The 16,797-nt window shown below is 40.8% G+C and overlaps 1 long non-coding RNA gene across 1 annotated transcript in view; it reads left to right on the forward strand.

Moving 5' to 3' along the window:
* Positions 1-14,119, forward strand: part of LOC125752337 (uncharacterized) — a 61,124-nt gene extending 47,005 nt beyond the window's left edge. Inside the window, exons 4-5 of the long non-coding RNA XR_007401598.1 lie at positions 4,382-11,663; positions 12,772-14,119. This is a non-coding gene — a long non-coding RNA (uncharacterized LOC125752337). The remainder of the gene's footprint in view (positions 1-4,381; positions 11,664-12,771) is intronic.
* The last annotated feature ends 2,678 nt before the right edge of the window (positions 14,120-16,797 follow it).

The following is a 16,797-nucleotide window of genomic DNA, read 5'->3' on the forward strand; positions in this document are numbered from 1 at the left end:
TTCCTGGCAAAACCTGTCTGGCAAGTAGCTGGAAACGTAGGGACACCGTTAGGCACTGGGAGCTGACACATCGATCTAGACCCTCCCATAACCCATCTTAACTCCACAGACGCCCCGTTCACACTGACAGAGTCTACAAATACTCCTTGGATGCTTCTTTACACTTCTTTTCAAGTTAAAAAAAAATATTGACCCTCCCCCCCCAAAACAGACCCTCTCTAGACTCAGCCTTCAGTTTAAGTCACAAACATTTATCTCTTCCTTACTCTGTAACAGGCCGTGTCCCAGGTAATCAGAGATGGGCTTGTTCCTCAGGATTATCTCTTGAACCTTTATAAGTTCCCTGGAGTCCTACGTTGTGTAGCATTGAAGACATTTGTGATGACCTCCCTGTATCTATGACCTTTGCTCTGTAACTTGTAGTTCCCTCCCGTTCTCAAGATGGGCACATCCATGTGACTGCTATGACCATTGGATATTGGAAAACTTTATGCCAGCAAAGGCTCTTTCCCCTGCCAGCTGGCTTTTTGGAGGGATGTGAGAAAAAGAAGTAGAGCTGGATCATCTGAGGACCTTCCAGATCATGGTTGCATAGGATGAGTAATTGTTTGGAACATAACTTATACTGAAAGATTATTGTTGTTTATCTGAAACTCAAATATAAGTGAGTGGCCTGTAGTTTTATTTGCTAAAACTGGCAACTATATCCTAAATCAACAGCCTCCAGGAGATGTGTCAGCTGACTGCAAACACAAGAGCGAGCACAGCCAAGATGAGCCAAACCTGGCTAGATTAGCAGAATTGCCCAGCTGATCCACAGGCTCATGAGAAACATAAATGTTTGTCGTTTTAGGCCATGGGGTTGTGGGGTGAGGTGGGGTTATTTTGCAGCATTAGGATGGATTCATCCACACAGCACCTTAGAAAAATCAGTTTGTTGATACATTCAGCTGTAACAGAAGAGATGCCTCAAAAAATCCTGTGTGGGGCAGAAACAAAGTTGGCCCCATAAACAGCCTCTTGATAATTGCAGACTTTCTGAAAACCTTACAATCTACTGTGGTCTGTGTTAACTGTTGCTAGCACACTGAGGTGTGCAATCAACAGGAGGTGTGTTAATATGCACATGTCTTGTGGGATTATGTGAATGTGTGTGTGAGCTCTCATATATACACACCTCCAGATCTTGAGAGATGCTGGCTGTTTATGTGACCAGTCACTGCTGGTCTCTGAGATCCACTCTTGAGAGCTGAATGGTCAACCAGTCCAGTGAGCCACGATAACAAGGGTAGGGCTGTGCTTCACACCTTGATGGTTTCTCAAACCTGGAGCAGGAAGCACTGATGGAATAAGACAGGCTCCCAGGTAACCATAATCTGGCCTGCTTGCCTTTCGTCCTTCCTGTTTGCCTTTTTTCTTAGTATCATGAAAAACATGAGTACATTTTTGTTGGGAAAATTTTCCAGTAATACTAAAATACATAGCAAAGGGCAAGAAAGTCCCTCCTCATACCCTGTCTCCTCCCTGATGGGACAGATTTAACCTAGCATTGCATGTGCTTGCAGTCCTGTCTTCTAGCCCTCAAACACAGAGGAGATAACATAATCGTGGTTCTGCAAATTGCTGTTTTCTCTTAAAATAAGTGAGCCATACTTCGGGCAGTGCCTGACTCTGCATGGATGTGGAGTTTTTCCCCTGCACATGCCATGGATTGAAAAGGCACTTCCCTTTTAACAGGAAGTTAAGCTGTTGCCACTTTTCAATGTTAAAATAAATTTCTAGTTAATATCCCAGAATTCACATACTTGGGCCCAAGAATGAATCTCTATTTCGAACGTTTTCAGAGAAGTGGAACCTGAGCCAAGGGTACATTTTAAAGTTTGATGGCTATTGTCAAATGTCCTTCTAAAAAGTCTTAGCCGATTCATCCCCCATCAACAATGTATGAAAGCGTGTCTCTCCATATGTCTTCCCAACCCAGGATTATCAATCTTTAATCTTTGCCAAACTGAGAGGTGAAAAATGTTAACTTATTTTCATTTGAGTGTTATTAGTAATTAGAGAAATCGGGTATTTTTCCATGTGTTTCCTGGTTGTGCATGTTTCTTCTATGACTGCCTATTTTCCTATTGTACTTCTTGGTTTTCCAAATGATTAAACGAAAGGTCTTTCAATGTTCTGAATGTTCATGAAAATACTTAATCTATTCCAGCAATTTGATTGTCCTCAATTTTATTCATTGTGTAATTTGTCAAATATAAGCTATTTTTTTTTACTTTTTAAAAACAATTATTTTTTTTAAAGATTTTATTTATTTATTTATTTATTCATTCATTCATTCATTCATGAGAGACAGAGACACACACACACACACAGAGAGAGAGAGAGAGAGAGAGAGAGAGATTGAGAGGCAGAGACACACCAGAGGAAGAAGCAGGCTCCATGCAGGGAGCCCGATGTGGGACTCGATTCCGGGTCTCCAGGATCAGGCCCTGGGCTGAAGGCGACGCTAAACCACTGAGCCACCCGGGCTGCCCTAAAAACAATTTTAAATTTAGAACAGTTTTAGATTTACAGAAAAATTGTCAAGATAATACAGAAAGTTCCCATATACCCTACATTCAATTTCCCTACTATTAATGTGCTACATTGTAATAGTGCATTTGTTAAACCAATGTCGCAATGCTGTTACATTATCATTAACTGGAGTCCACACTTTATTTAGATTTCCTTAGGTTGGTTTTTTTTTTGTAACTGTATCAATAATAATTTTACTTTTGTGTGTGTGTGTCAATTTTTTCTTAAGTTTCATTTTAATTCCAGTTAGTTAACATACCATGTTATATTAGTTTCAGGTATACAGTTTAGTGACTCAACACCCACCTGCATCCCTCAGTGCTCATCATGACAAGTGCATGCCTTGATCACCATTACCTATTTAACCTATCCCCCCAACCATCAGCTTGTCTATAGCTAAGGGTCTGTTTTTTTATTTGTATCTCTTTTTTTCCTTTACTTGTTTGTTTCTCAAATTCCACATATGAGTGAAATTATATGGTATTTGTCTTTCTCTGACTTATTTCACTTAGCACAATACTTCTCTAGCTCCGTCCATGTCGTTACAAATGGAAGATTTCATTGTTTTTGATGGCTGAGTAATATTCCATTGTGTATGGAATCTTTTTTACCCATTCATCTGTTGATGGGCACTTGAGTTGCCCCCCTAGTTTGGCTACTGTAAATAATGCTGCTATAAGCATAAGCATAGAGGTGCATGTATCCCTTTGAATTAGTGTTCCTGTATTCTTTGGGTAAATATCCAGTGATGTGATTGCTGGATCGTAAGGTATTTCTATTTTTAACTTTTTGAGGACCCTTCACACTGTTTTCCACAGTGACTGCAAGAGTATGCATTCCCACCAACAGTGCAAGTGGGTTCCTTTTGCTTCACAACCTTGCCAACTCCTGTTGTTTCTTGTATTGTTGATTTTATTTTATTTTTTTAAAGATTTATTTATTTATTTATTCATGAAAGACACAGAGAGAGAAAGAGAGAGAGAGAGAGAGAGAGAGGCAGAGACACAGGCAAAGGGAGAAGCAGGCCCCATGCCAGGAGCCGGACGCGTGACTCGATCCTGGGACTCCAGGATCGCACCCTGGGCCAAAGGCAGGCACTAAACTGCTGAACCACCCAGGGATCCCTTTGTATTGTTGATTTTAGTCATTCTGATAGATGTGAGGTGATATCACACTGTAGCTTTGATTTATCTTTCCTTGATGACTAATGACGTCGAGCATCTTCTCATGTGTCTGTTGGCTGTCTGGATGTCTTCATAGGAGAAATGTCTGTTCATATCTTCTGCCCATTTTTAATCGGGTTATTTGGTTTTGGGTATTGAATTTTGTGAGTTCTTTATATAGTTTAGATACTAAACCTTTATCAAATATTTCATTTGCAAATATATTCTCCCATTCTACAGATTGCCTTTTAGTTTTGTTGCTTCCTTTGCTGGGAAGAAGCTTTTCATTTTGATGAAGTCTCAATAGTTTATGTTTGCCTTTGTGTTCCTTGCCTCAGGAGACATACATCTAAAAAGAGGTTGCAATGGCCAATGTCAAAGAAGCTACTGCCTGTATTCTCTTCTAGGATTTTTATGGTTTCAGGTATCACATTTAGGTCTTTCATCCATTTTGAATGTATTTTTGTGTACAGTATAAGGAAGTGGTACAGTTTCATTCTTTTACATGTTACTGTCTGGTTTTCCCAACACCATTTGTTGAAGAGACTGTCTCTTTCCCATTGAATAGTCCTTCCTGCTTTGTCAAAGATTAATTGACCATATAATTGTGGTTTTGACCTAATGAAATTTTTCTTTTCCAGGATTTCACCCAGGATACCACATTACAGTGAGTCATCATGTCTCCTTAGGCTCCTCTCAGCTGTGACAGCTCCTTGGATGTTCCTTGTTTTTAATGACCGTGACAGTTTTGGTGAATACTGATCAGGCATTTTTTGGATGTCCTTTAACTGGAATTTGTTTGGTATTTTCCCCATGATTAGATTTTGGTTATGGATTTCTTGAGAGAAATACTACAGAGGAAAAGTGCCATTTTTATCATATTGTATCAAGGGTACATACTATCAACATGACATCATTTTTAATGTCAACCTTGATCTTCTGGCTGAGATAGTATTTGTCAGGTTTCTCCTCTGTGAAATTACTCTCCCCCCACCACCCCTCCAATTTCCATATCGTACTTTTAAGAACGTCACTTAAGGAGTGAGGCATTGTGCTCTCTACTTCCTGGAGGGCAGAGTATCTACATAAATTATTTGGAATTCTTCTGCACTGAAAGATTGTCTATTCTCCCCCACTTATTTATTTATTCAACCATTTATTTATATCAGTATGACCCATGAATATTTATTTTACAATTTGGGTTATAATCCAAGGGTACTTTAATTTTTTGCTTGAATTGTTCCGGCTTTGGCTATTGGGAGTTCTTTCAGTTGGCTCCTGTGTCCTTTTGATAGATTTCCTCCATCATTGTGACTTAAAAAAAAAATTACTTTATGGCATTATAAGGTTTGTCTGTTATATTTCATGCTCCAGCCTCAGAATCACCTGTTTCTCAAAGGAATCTTGGTTCCTTTTATTGGAGAATTAGCAAACAGCATTGGGGTAGTAAGTATGCTTGTTGGTATCATCCATTACTTTGGATTTTAACCACTCTAATAGGCATGTAATAGTAACTGATTATTGATTGAATTTGTAATTCTTTAATAACAAATGATGTCAACTATTTTTCCACATGTTTGCCTTCTGCATATCTTCTTTAATGAAGTGTTCTCAGGTCTTTTGCCCTTTTAAAAATTATGGTAAGATATACATAACATAAAATTTACCATTTTAACCATCTTTAAATATATACTCACATTTTTGTGAAAGTGTTACCAATAGCCATCTCCAAAACTTTTTTCATCTTCCAAAACTAACTCTTCACCCATTTAGCAATAACTCCCCAAATCACTCCTTCCCACAGCCTCTTGTAACCATCAGTCTACTTCCCGTCTCTATGAATTTGACTATTTTAGAAACCTCATATAAGTAGAACCATAAAATATTGGTCCTTTTATGTCTAGCTTACCTCACTTAGCACATTGTCTTTAACGTTAATATACATTGTAACGTGTATCAGAATTTCCTTCCTTTTAGAGGCTGAATAATATTTCATTGTATGTATATACTAGGGTTTTTTTTAATCCATTCATCTATCAGTGGGCATTTGGATTGCTTCCTCTGTAGTATTTCTCTCAAGAAAACCAGACAGCAACACCCAAATAGGGGTGTATAAATACCTCCTCAAGTCTCTGCTTTCAATATTTTCGGGTATATGCCCAGAAGTGGAATTGCTAGATCATATGGTAATTATATGTTTAATATTTTGAGGAGCTTCTATACTGCTTATCATAGTGACTATACCACTTTGCATGCCCCCCACAGAGCACAGGGGTTCCAATAGCTCCATATCCTCCCCAATTCTTGCTATTTTCCATTTGTTAATGGTCGCCATCCTAACAGGCGTAAGATGGCATATTATTATGCTTTTGATTTCCATTTCCCTAATGATTAATGATGTGGATAATCTTTTTATGTGCTTGTTGGCCATTTGTATACATTCTTTGGAGAAATGTCTACTCGAGTCCTTTGCCCATATTTTAATTGTGTTTTTTGTTCTTTAGATTCTGAATTGTTTCCACATTTGTTGTTTGTTTTTGTATCATTGAGTTATGCTTTTCTGTATATTTTGGTTATAAGTCCTTTCTTAGATACATGTTTTATAACTATTTTCTTCCAGGCTATGTCTTGGCTTTTCAAAATCTTTTTTTTTTTTTTAAGATTTTATTTATTTAATTCATGAGAGACAGAGAGACAGAGAGAGAGAGAGAGAGGCAGAGACATTGGCAGAGGGAGAAGCAGGCTCCATGCAGGGAGCCTGATGTGGGAGGATCTCCAGGATCACACCCTGGGCTGAGGATGGTGCTAAACTGCTGAACCACGTAGGCTGCCCGGCTTTTCAAAATCTTAACAGTATCTTTCACAGAGTAAAGCAAATGTAGATTTTCTCCTATACTTTCTTCTACAAGTGTTATAGTTTTTTATTTACATTTAGTTCTATGGCTCATTTTGAATTTATTTTTATGAAAGATATAAGGCCTGTGTTTATGCTGTTGTTATTATTATTTTGCATATAAACATCCAATTTTTCCAGCATGATTTGTTGAAAAGATTATCTCCTCTCCATTGAATTTCCCTTGTTCTTTTGTCAGAGATCAGTAAACTGTACTTATATTGGTCCATTTCTGGACTCTATTCTGTTCTGTTGACTAATGTCCCTATCCTTTCACCAATACCATGCTGTTTGATTACTGTAGCTTTGCAGTTTGTCTTGAAATTGGATATTATTAGTCTTCCATCTTTGTTCTTTTTTTTTCAGTATTGTGTTGACTAGTTTTGGCCTTTTGCCTTTCTATGTAAACTTTAGAATCATTTTGTTGGTATCTACAAAGCATCTTACTGAGATTTATAGTAGTTTGTGTTGATCTACAGAACAAGTTGTAAAGAATTGACATCTTAACATTGAGTTAACATGTTAATATTGAGTCTTCCAACCTGCAAACATGGACTATCTCTCTATTTATTCAAATCTTCTTTGATTTCTTTCATCACAGTTCTGGAGTTCTCCACATACAGAGCGTGTACATATGTAATTCATTCTCTGGTTGCTATTATAAACACTAATATTTCAATTATAAATTCCTATTGTTCAATGTCAGTTTATAGGAAAGCAATTCACTCTTTGTATTAATCTATATCCTGCAACCTTGCTATAATCACTTAGTATTTCCAGAAAAAGGAATCTTTTGGCTATTTTAAAGATTTTCTACATTAAAATGTAGGTGCCTGGATGGCTCAGTCAGTTAAGCATCTAACTTTAGCTCAAGTCATGATCTCAGGATCCTGGGATCAAGTCCCATGTTGGGGTCTCTGCTGGGTCTAGTTCTCCCTCTCCCGTGGTCTCTCCCCCCCTACTAGTACTCTCTCTCTCTCTCTTCCTCACATAAATAAAATCTTAAAAAAAAAAAAAAAGGATTTTCTATATCAACAAACATGTCATCTGTGAACAAAGTCCGTTTTATTTCTTCCTTCTCTATTTGTATACCTTTTATTTCCTTTTCTTTCTGTCTGTTTTTGTCTTACTGCACTAGCCAGGACTTCCAGTATGATGCTGAATGGGAGTGGTAAGAGAAGCCATCTTGCCTTGTTCCTGATCTGGAGAAAAACCACCTAGTTTCACGCCATGAAGTAGGATGTTAGCTGTAGGTATTTTGCAACTGCTCACTATCAAGTTGAGGAAATTCCTCAACTTTTATTTTATTTATTTTATTTCTAGATTGCTGAAAGTTTTTTATCATGAATGGGTATTGTCAAAAGCTTTTCCTGCATAAATTAACATGGTCATTTGAGCTTTCATCTGTAACCTGTTGATATGGTGGTTTACTTTGATTGTTTTTGAAATGTAAAACCATTCTTGTATCCCTGAAAGAAATCCCACTTGGTCATGGTGTATAATTCTGTTTATACATGATTGGACTCGATTTGCTAATATGTTGTTGAAGATTTTCACATCTATGCTCAAGTGAGATATTGAGCTACAACTTCCTTTTGTTGTAATTTCTTAAACTTATTTTGGTATTAGGATAATTTTGGCTTCATAGAATGAATTACAAGTGTTCTCTCTGCTTCTATTTTCTGGAAGAGATTGTGGACAATTGATCATTTGTTCCTTAAATATCTGTAGAATTCATGAGGGAAACTAGTAAAATAAGCTAACCTTACAGCACTATTTTCACTACATCAAACCATTTTTTATAAGTTTGATTTTCAATTTGATTTAGCCCAAAATATTTTAAAATTTCCCTTCAGATTAGAGGAGAACTCAAGGTGAGGGCATTCTGGGTCAAGTACACAGCAAGAAAGAGTGAGAGGACATGCCAAGTTTGTAGAACAAAGATTAATTTTGTATGACAGTTACAGAATATAGGAGTGGTACCCAACAACAGAAAAGACAAGAGGTAAGGAGTCAGATCATGAATACCCTCACATGTCATGCTAAAGAGTTCAGATTTTATTTTAGAAGTAATGGAGGATAAAATATCCTACTTATTAGTGTTTAGCCCAGAAACTGTACTTTAATCAATATGCTTTATTATTATCTAGAATTTTTGCTACCCAGCATCTATGTAACTGGTCTGGCTTATAAGACCCTCATGTCAGGAAAATGTGGAATGCTAGTCCCTTTCCTGTCACTGAAGCCTGAACAAAGGAAATAAGAGCAGTCCATTCTTCATTTTCCAGATTACATTTTCCAGATTACAGGTTACCCAGCAGTATACTCTCAGAGTACTCCAGAACTTATTCCTTATATAGCATGCATTGTAATTTTAAATGAATAAATACAATCACAATTTACTGTTTCCCCCCTCCAAAGATTTGGATGACGGTGCAGTGGATTCCCTGATCTTTCCTCCCTAGCACTTGCAATGACTGAGCAAGATTCTAATTGCCTGTATTAAATCCCTTTCTGCTCAGAATACCTGAAAAGCTTTATCTTTTTCTGAAACATCCCCTAACCACTTTAGTGTGTGCCACAGGAAGGATCCAAGGAACATGACATCTGACATGGGTTATATCTGAAGGTAGTAATAGCCTCATCTCCGGTGGAAAATCGAATGTTGGGAGTGCTTGGCAAATATTGGCTGTTTGACAAGACATTACAAAAACAAGATGCACTCAGGGGACCATTAGCTGGTTTATAAGCAAAAATAAAAGAGAATAGAGAGAGTCCAGAAATGCGGGACCTTGCAGGATCAGAAAACCTGACTGACTCTAGATTCCAGATGGTAGAAAATAAGATTTAGCAAGCCTTTTATCTAAAAAAGCAAGCAAGCAAACAAACAAACAAATCTTGCAACAAAGATAAAGTCTGTGTGTGGTCTTCCCACTTAATCCCAACAGCCTCTTGTCCAATGAAGTTGAGAGAGAAAGGTTTGAGGGTAAAGAAGCCACAAAAAAAAAAAAACAAAAAACAAAAAAAAAGAAGTAGATTTCAAAAATATGTTCAGGAGAGATTTATGGGTATTGTTATTGGTTCCTAGAACTGACTGGAAGCAAAAAGATCAGACATCTACTAAGGGTTTGGGAGGATTGTATTACCAAGGAAACCACAATTTCAGATTCAAAAGATTCCTGATGATTTGAGACTTAAAACATCTTTCATTTCTCTGGCCTTCTATAAGCAAACAGCAGTCTCCTAATACTCTACAGCCCCCAAGGAGATCTCTACTCGGCATCTACTTCAGATGTGCTCACAGAAGAAAACGAGCAAGGAAAAATTGCCCCAGAGGATTAAAGCTGGGAACATTGAGGAAAATGGACATGTTGGTTCTGCCCAAAGAGCAGAACAAAAGTCTTAGGAACTGTCTCTCTGCTAGGGCAAGGAAGCTTCACAAGGTCTACACTATAGGATTCCCACTTTGGCATGGATCAGCGACTATTATGTGTCTTCTTTCCTTTCCCTTTCTGAATGCGAGATCTTATTGTGGGATTTCTGTCCCTATTCCACCATTGTACCTCGGGGGAAAGAGATAATTTGTAATTTTAGTTCATAAGTCCCCAGATCCCTAATATTCCATGTGGTCCTCCGTGTCCTTTCTTTCTCAACTACATTTAAAGATTAACACCTAGGACGATCTTGAGAATCATGTACTAAAAATAGTATGTCCAGCCCACTAGCTGGGGTCCCTGAGTGACAGTAGAGAGAAAGTCCTCTGCTGACCCATGTTGGATGGTGCTGTCAGAGAAATAAACATTTAATGTGTTAGGAAGCCGAAAGTGTGAAATCGTTTGTTATAGCATCTAGAGTTGATTACACTGATTTATCTCTAGCCACACAATCACTCAGAAAAAAACCACACCCAGAACCCAGGTCTCTTGACACCCATCCAGTAAGGCTTCCACTGGTGGAATATGTCTTGGGCTGACTCTAAAATGACAGGTGACTCCCCAAGGGCCTTCCTTTATTTGCCAGAATGATGACAGAGTCCTACAAATCCTGTCTAGGTGAGCAAGCATGGTGGAGGCATCGTCTCCTGGCCCAGCTTCCTTCCCCCTACTTGTTGAGGGGTTTTATGAAGGTCTGTAACTATGTAATCACCCTTGTACTTTATGAGCTCAGACAACCCCGCCCCCCCTCCCCCTTTTATTACATTTACTGTCCTTGCTTGCCCAGGCACTTTTATGACTGGGAGAACAATTGCCTCGCTCTTGAGAAACTCAGGAATATCCCTCAGCTCTTCGTATAACTTGTCACAGTATTTTTCACAAGAATTCTTCTCAAGTTTGCTGCAAGAGCCTCGCGCCAGAGTCCCCCCTTGCGGCACTGCGAGGCCGCAGGGCCCTGACAGTGAGGTCATCCCCTCGCAGCTACAGCAGCTACTTCTCAGACCCCAGTGGGCTTCTCTGTCCCTTTAAATGAGGGTCTCCTCGTGAATTCAAAGGCCTGAGGCCAAAGGCTGAAGGTTAAGAGCTTTCTTTGCTTGGGAAGAGAAAAGAAAGGAACACAAAGTGCTTTCACGTGTAACCTGTTTGCACCTGTCCCAACAGTTTGTGATGGGGAGCAGGTATTCTCTTTTGGCACCTAGTCTTTGAGGTTTTGGCCACCCTGGGAAGATCCTGCTACCCCGACCACCATCACCCCGTCTTATTTAGATGACTTTGTTCTTCCATGATATCCTACACTTCTGGCAATATTTACCTGTTTTGAGAATAAAACAGCCACTCATCGCTGAATCAAGGACCGTTTAACCAGCGCCTGGTACATAGTGAGTGATCGATATTCATCAAGCCAACATTGATCAAGAACATACTATATACCAGGACTGGCACTAGGCTCTTTAATACAAGGGTGACTGATTCACACAAAGCCTTTGACCCCAGCAAGGTTTAATTCATGGGAGATAGACAAGAACCAGGGTAGCAAGGAGGAGAGTCTGGGAGCCACTACTACCACGGAGACAATAAGGTGCTGGTGGTCCAAAGGTGACTGGGGGCAGAGGGGAAACGAGGTGGTCAGGGTGCCTCGTTGCGGAAGACCTGGGAATTGAAACCCAAATGAGGAGAGTGGGAGAGATCTGGGTGGAGAAAAGCCCAGGGAGAGGGAACAGTCCTAGCAGAACAGCCAGGACAGTAATATTGCCAGGTGGGAACGAGCAGAAGGTGTGAGGCTGGTTGGGCAGCCAGGACCAGGCTGGCGTGGGGACTGTGGCTTCATTCTGAGGACAGTGAGAAGCTACTGGAGGGTTCAAGGAGGAAAGCAATATGATTTACTCCATATTTTTAGAACGATCCTTCTGGACTGCTGGGCAGGGAGTGGCTGGCCATGATGAATGGCCACAGGGATGGGAGGGAGGTGTTTGCTGCTCCCAGCGGGGGCTGAGGGTTTGGGCAGAGGCACAGCACTGAGCCTGGCTTATACATTTGAGGTAGAGCTGAGGGGATCACAGGTTCCCATTGGGATGAGGACAGTCCAGCCCCCAAACACAATATGACATTTTTAAAGCATCTGCTTTATTGTAAGTGCTTTACATTTGTTACCCCATCCCTGCATTTATGAAACATTTATGACTCACCCTATAGGCCAGGTTCTAGGAAGTAGAAAGGGTCATCTGCATTTCAGTAGCTGGGAAGCTTGATGACAGAAAGATAAAGGGCTCTACCCAAGGTCTCAGAACTGGGAACTGGATACAAGTCTCATCCCAACGTCCCTGTCATTTCTATTACATCAAAGTATATTTCCTCCCACGGTTCTCAGGGAGGCAAGAACCCCCTTGGCTTTATACTCTTCTTAAAAGTACTGTAACTACAAATAATAATCACACCTGACACTTCTTGAGCACTTACCGTATGCTGGACACCATGCCTATAGAATGATGTACATCATCTCATTTAACTCTTCACATCCCTGAGATGTAGAAGATGGAAGAGGCTGAGGGGACTAATTAGTCCAATTAATGCAATTAATATTGAAAGCTAGCAAGAATTAGTAAGTAGTGGACCAAGTTTTAAAACCCGGCCCTGAAGGACTCTTGGCCAACACAGTTTTCTGTCTCTAGGGATACGCAAAAAAGATTTGTATTGTCCTTTACAGTTTATGGAGCACCTCCCCCCGCCCAGGAACCACATCACCTCCTGGAGGGTTTGGACCGTGGACCAGCACAGGCTCAGGTCAAAGAATGACCTAGAGACACAAGGAGGCCATGTGGATGCAATGTCTGCCGAAGACTCCCTCCTGTCGTGCCAGCTTGTGTTCCAGAAAGAAAGCGGGAGCCCAAGCCAGCATTTACCCATGTGGGTCAACTTCCAATAAGCACATCAAAGCACCTGAAAATATACCCCAGACAGATCTTTGGGACTGACACAGGAGAACCACCCCAGAATGTTATTGGAAACATTGCCAATAAAAGTGATGAACCACTTCTGCAAGTGACCCAAGACTAAAACTTTTTTTTTTCTTCTTTGCCTAGAACGGCATCCCCTTCATCTGTCTTATATTGTAATCAGATACAACCTTGATAGAATGAAAGCAGAGGTCACACTGAACAAACTGGCACTTTACGTGCTCAGAAAAAGGTTCCTTTGTAACAGGGAAATTATAGCATTTCTATAGAGGGATTTTTCTTAAAAGGACAGGCTGCTTTGTTCAAATGGTGCTGATTTCAGCGCTCTGAGGAGAGGGCCCTTTCAGAGTGTCGACCTGCTGAAATTTGTGGGGTTCCTTTTGTTTGTAGAAAGCTGAATATGTTATGGGAGGGGGAATGTATTAAAATAGAAATTGTAAGCCGTTTGACTAGGCGAGGTTTTGATTGTCCAGAAACATCAGACCATTTTATATTTTGCTTATACAGCGTCAGATATCATAGGAGCACCGTGTGAAACACGGTTTAACAGATCTCTGTGGGTCCTGAGTTATACTTTCTGTCCATAGCATGTTGATTCCCTTGGGAGGAGAGCTGACATTTTTTAGCAATGGGAATCCAGATCACAGCATTAGACGTACGTTTAAAAGGACAAACGACAACAAAGCAAAACTCTTGAGTTTGGATGATGTTCGGGAAGAAAGGAAATCTAACTTGGACCTGTGGTACTCTGCGATCTGCTGGAGCCAGGCCAAACTCCAGGAAATCACATTGCATAGCAGAGTGTGAACACAGGAAATGCGTTTGAGCTAAAAAACAAGGTTTTGTGTCAATCGAAATGCCAGGCATGTCATGTCTCAACATGTAATGTTATCAAAAATTAAGCAAAGTGTTTCATTTTCCCGGTGTCAATTTTAACACTTAACAATATTTTTGGCATGGCAATTACTGTTTTCATTCCATTAGGCCTTCTGTGAGTGGGAATGTTTTGTCTGCAATCCTAATAATCGTACTTTTTATGAGCAGATGTATTGCTTCATTAAACCTGATTGTTTATAACTAATAATAAAACTTTTACCAAACCTACTAAACTCTATATTTACGCCATAAGTGCTTGCTTTCCCCACCTCAAGATATGTCACGCATATGAAATCAGTACTACCATTTTTCATGAAACAGCTATATTTGTGGTGGGGTGAAATGAGAGTTCTAAGGTAAGGAAAAGAAGGAATTGCTGTGTGATACTCTTTAATTCCATTCACAATGTCCAGTGCATTATAATTTAAACCTGGGAAGGGGGACATCTGGGTGGCCCACCAGTTGAGCATCTGCCTTTGGCTCAGGTCATGATCCCGGGATCCTGGGATCGAGTCCTGCATCAGGCTCCCCATAGGGAGGCTGCTTCTCTCTCTGCCTATGTCTCTGCCTCTCTCTGTATCTCTCAAAAGTAAATAAGTAAACTCTTAAATGAATGAATGAATGAATGAATGAATGAGTGAATAAATAAATAAATAAATAAACCTGGGCAAGAGGGGGCTGCCTTCCTCCTACCATCATAAGGCCACTGCATTATTTCCCAAGAAATAGGGTCCAAGTTTCATTACTTGGAAAGCTATGAATGTTTTGTGTGTTCTAGCCCATAAATAAGGAGAAATGAATCAATCCAGAGGGAGCAAGATGGGTTTGATTTTACAGCCCGTAAGAGATACCTTGCTACAGACCAGAGAGACACCCCCTACCCCTACTCCTTGAGCATCCATTTTGCAACCTGGGCTGGATCTGCATGACCCATACACTTTCCCTGCATGTAGCTGCTGAGCTGTCAAGGTTCATGCATTACTGCAGCAGATCCTTGCCTATTCTGACTAATAGATACTCGCCTCTTAGGGCTTTGGCAAGGATTGCAGATGTGTCCGCAGGCACCTGGGGCCGGCAGTGCCTGATTCTCGCACTTGCTCAGTGAATGGTAGCCCCTCTGACACCCATCCTGCACCCACACCTAAACTGGGTCATCAGCCCAGAGGAGGAGAGGAAGGCTCAAGGAGCGGACTGCTCCTGCCTCACCTCTCTGAATGTCATGACAACCTAGAAAATGTTATAAAGCCCACGTGGGCATATGCAAATAAAGTGCATGACTGCCAGATTTATCGAAAGTTGATAACAGAGCTCTTGGGCAAACAAAGGCAGCTCTGGAGTAAAAGGTTGGAGAGCATTTTGATGCAAATGTATGAAGAGGTATTCTTCTCTCCCTGTCAAACCTTCCTCCCCTGCGACATAAACAATTGAAGCATCCTGGTCCTGTCCCAGGGATGTTGATCGAGATGAGGTGGGGGTCAGCGCCAGGGAAGCCAGTGGGGTCCTACCGGGCCACCTGCTCTCTGACTCAGGAAATACCTCCATGGCCGCAGGTAATGCTAGCATATTCGGACCAGAATGGACTTACCTGGCTTGTTCCCTTCTGGGCACTAAAGGCAGGTGCCAGCTTCAGGTCTCTTTGTTGCCTCCAACCAGCTGTGTGCCTGGGAGGCCTGCGCTCTCTCTAGAACTTCCCTCCCTCCCTCCCCTGCACAAGGGCGATGGGAAGGGCAGGGTGAGGGGGGGGGCTCTGCACATTTCACGCAGCAACAGCAGAACCCACGTTTCAAGCAAAATCTCATGCAGAAAGGAAGCATAAAGAATGGAATGGTAGGAATGTTTCCATTGAAAAGGGACCCGGGGCTGGGAGACACTCCAGAGCCACCTGCCCGGGAACTGCAAGCATCGCCTGCTCCCAGGCTCTGGTTTGGAAACGTCAGGCCCGGGTCACTTCACAGGTCCTTCTGAACTCTGAAATTCTGTGACTTCCCCGGTTCCTTAATGCCCCGTTTTCCCTCCTGCAGGCGGATCTCTGATGCCCCCGCCTCCCGGCTCCTGCTTTCCAGACACTCAGTTTTGGCTTTTTTCAAGCCCAGAGATGAGACTCTTTCTTTGAAGGCCTAGAAGTCAAACTGTAAACTGCTTGTGATTATGGATGACTTTGTTCTTTGCTTCTTGTGTTTTTCAGTTTCCTTTTGTGCACATATTAACTTTCAAAAAATAAATTTTTAAAAAACCTAAAAAAAAAATAAAAAAAAAAAAAGAAGGGACTAGAAGGAAGCTCTTGGAACCAGTCTCTGTTCCCGAGAATCTACCTCTCTTTTCTCTCCCTTTGGAGAAACAAAGAATATACTGATATGAACGGTTTCCCATGTTTTTATAGTACTTGGGGTTTACAGGAGTAATTTTATTTTATTTAAAGAGTTATTTATTTATTTATTTATTTATTTATTTATTTGAGAGAGAGAGAGCAATCATGTGGGGAGGGACAAGCCAACTGTCCGCTGAGCACAGAGCCCAACCAGGAGCTTGATTCAAGACCCTGAGATCAAGACCTGAGCCCATTCAGTTTTCCCTCCTTCCCCCTAAGATCCTCTACACTGTTTCTTATATTCCCCATGTGAGTGGAACCATATGATTTTCTTTCTCTGATTGACTTAGTTTGAACCCTCCAGTTCAAAAACTGAATGGAGCGTCATCGGAGAAGGAGAAAAACCATGAGAGACCCTTAACTCTAGGAAACAAACTGAGGGTGGCTGGAGGGGAGGTGGGTGCGGGGATGGGGTAACTGAGGGATGAGATGAGCACTGGGTGTTATATGCCGCTGATGAATCATTGAACTCTGCATCTGAAACTAATTATGTACTATATGTCGGCTAATTGAATTTAAAATAAAAAAATTA

The sequence above is a fragment of the Canis lupus genome, chromosome 13, assembly GCF_003254725.2.
Source record: "Canis lupus dingo isolate Sandy chromosome 13, ASM325472v2, whole genome shotgun sequence".
NCBI classification, from domain to species: Eukaryota; Metazoa; Chordata; class Mammalia; order Carnivora; family Canidae; genus Canis; species Canis lupus.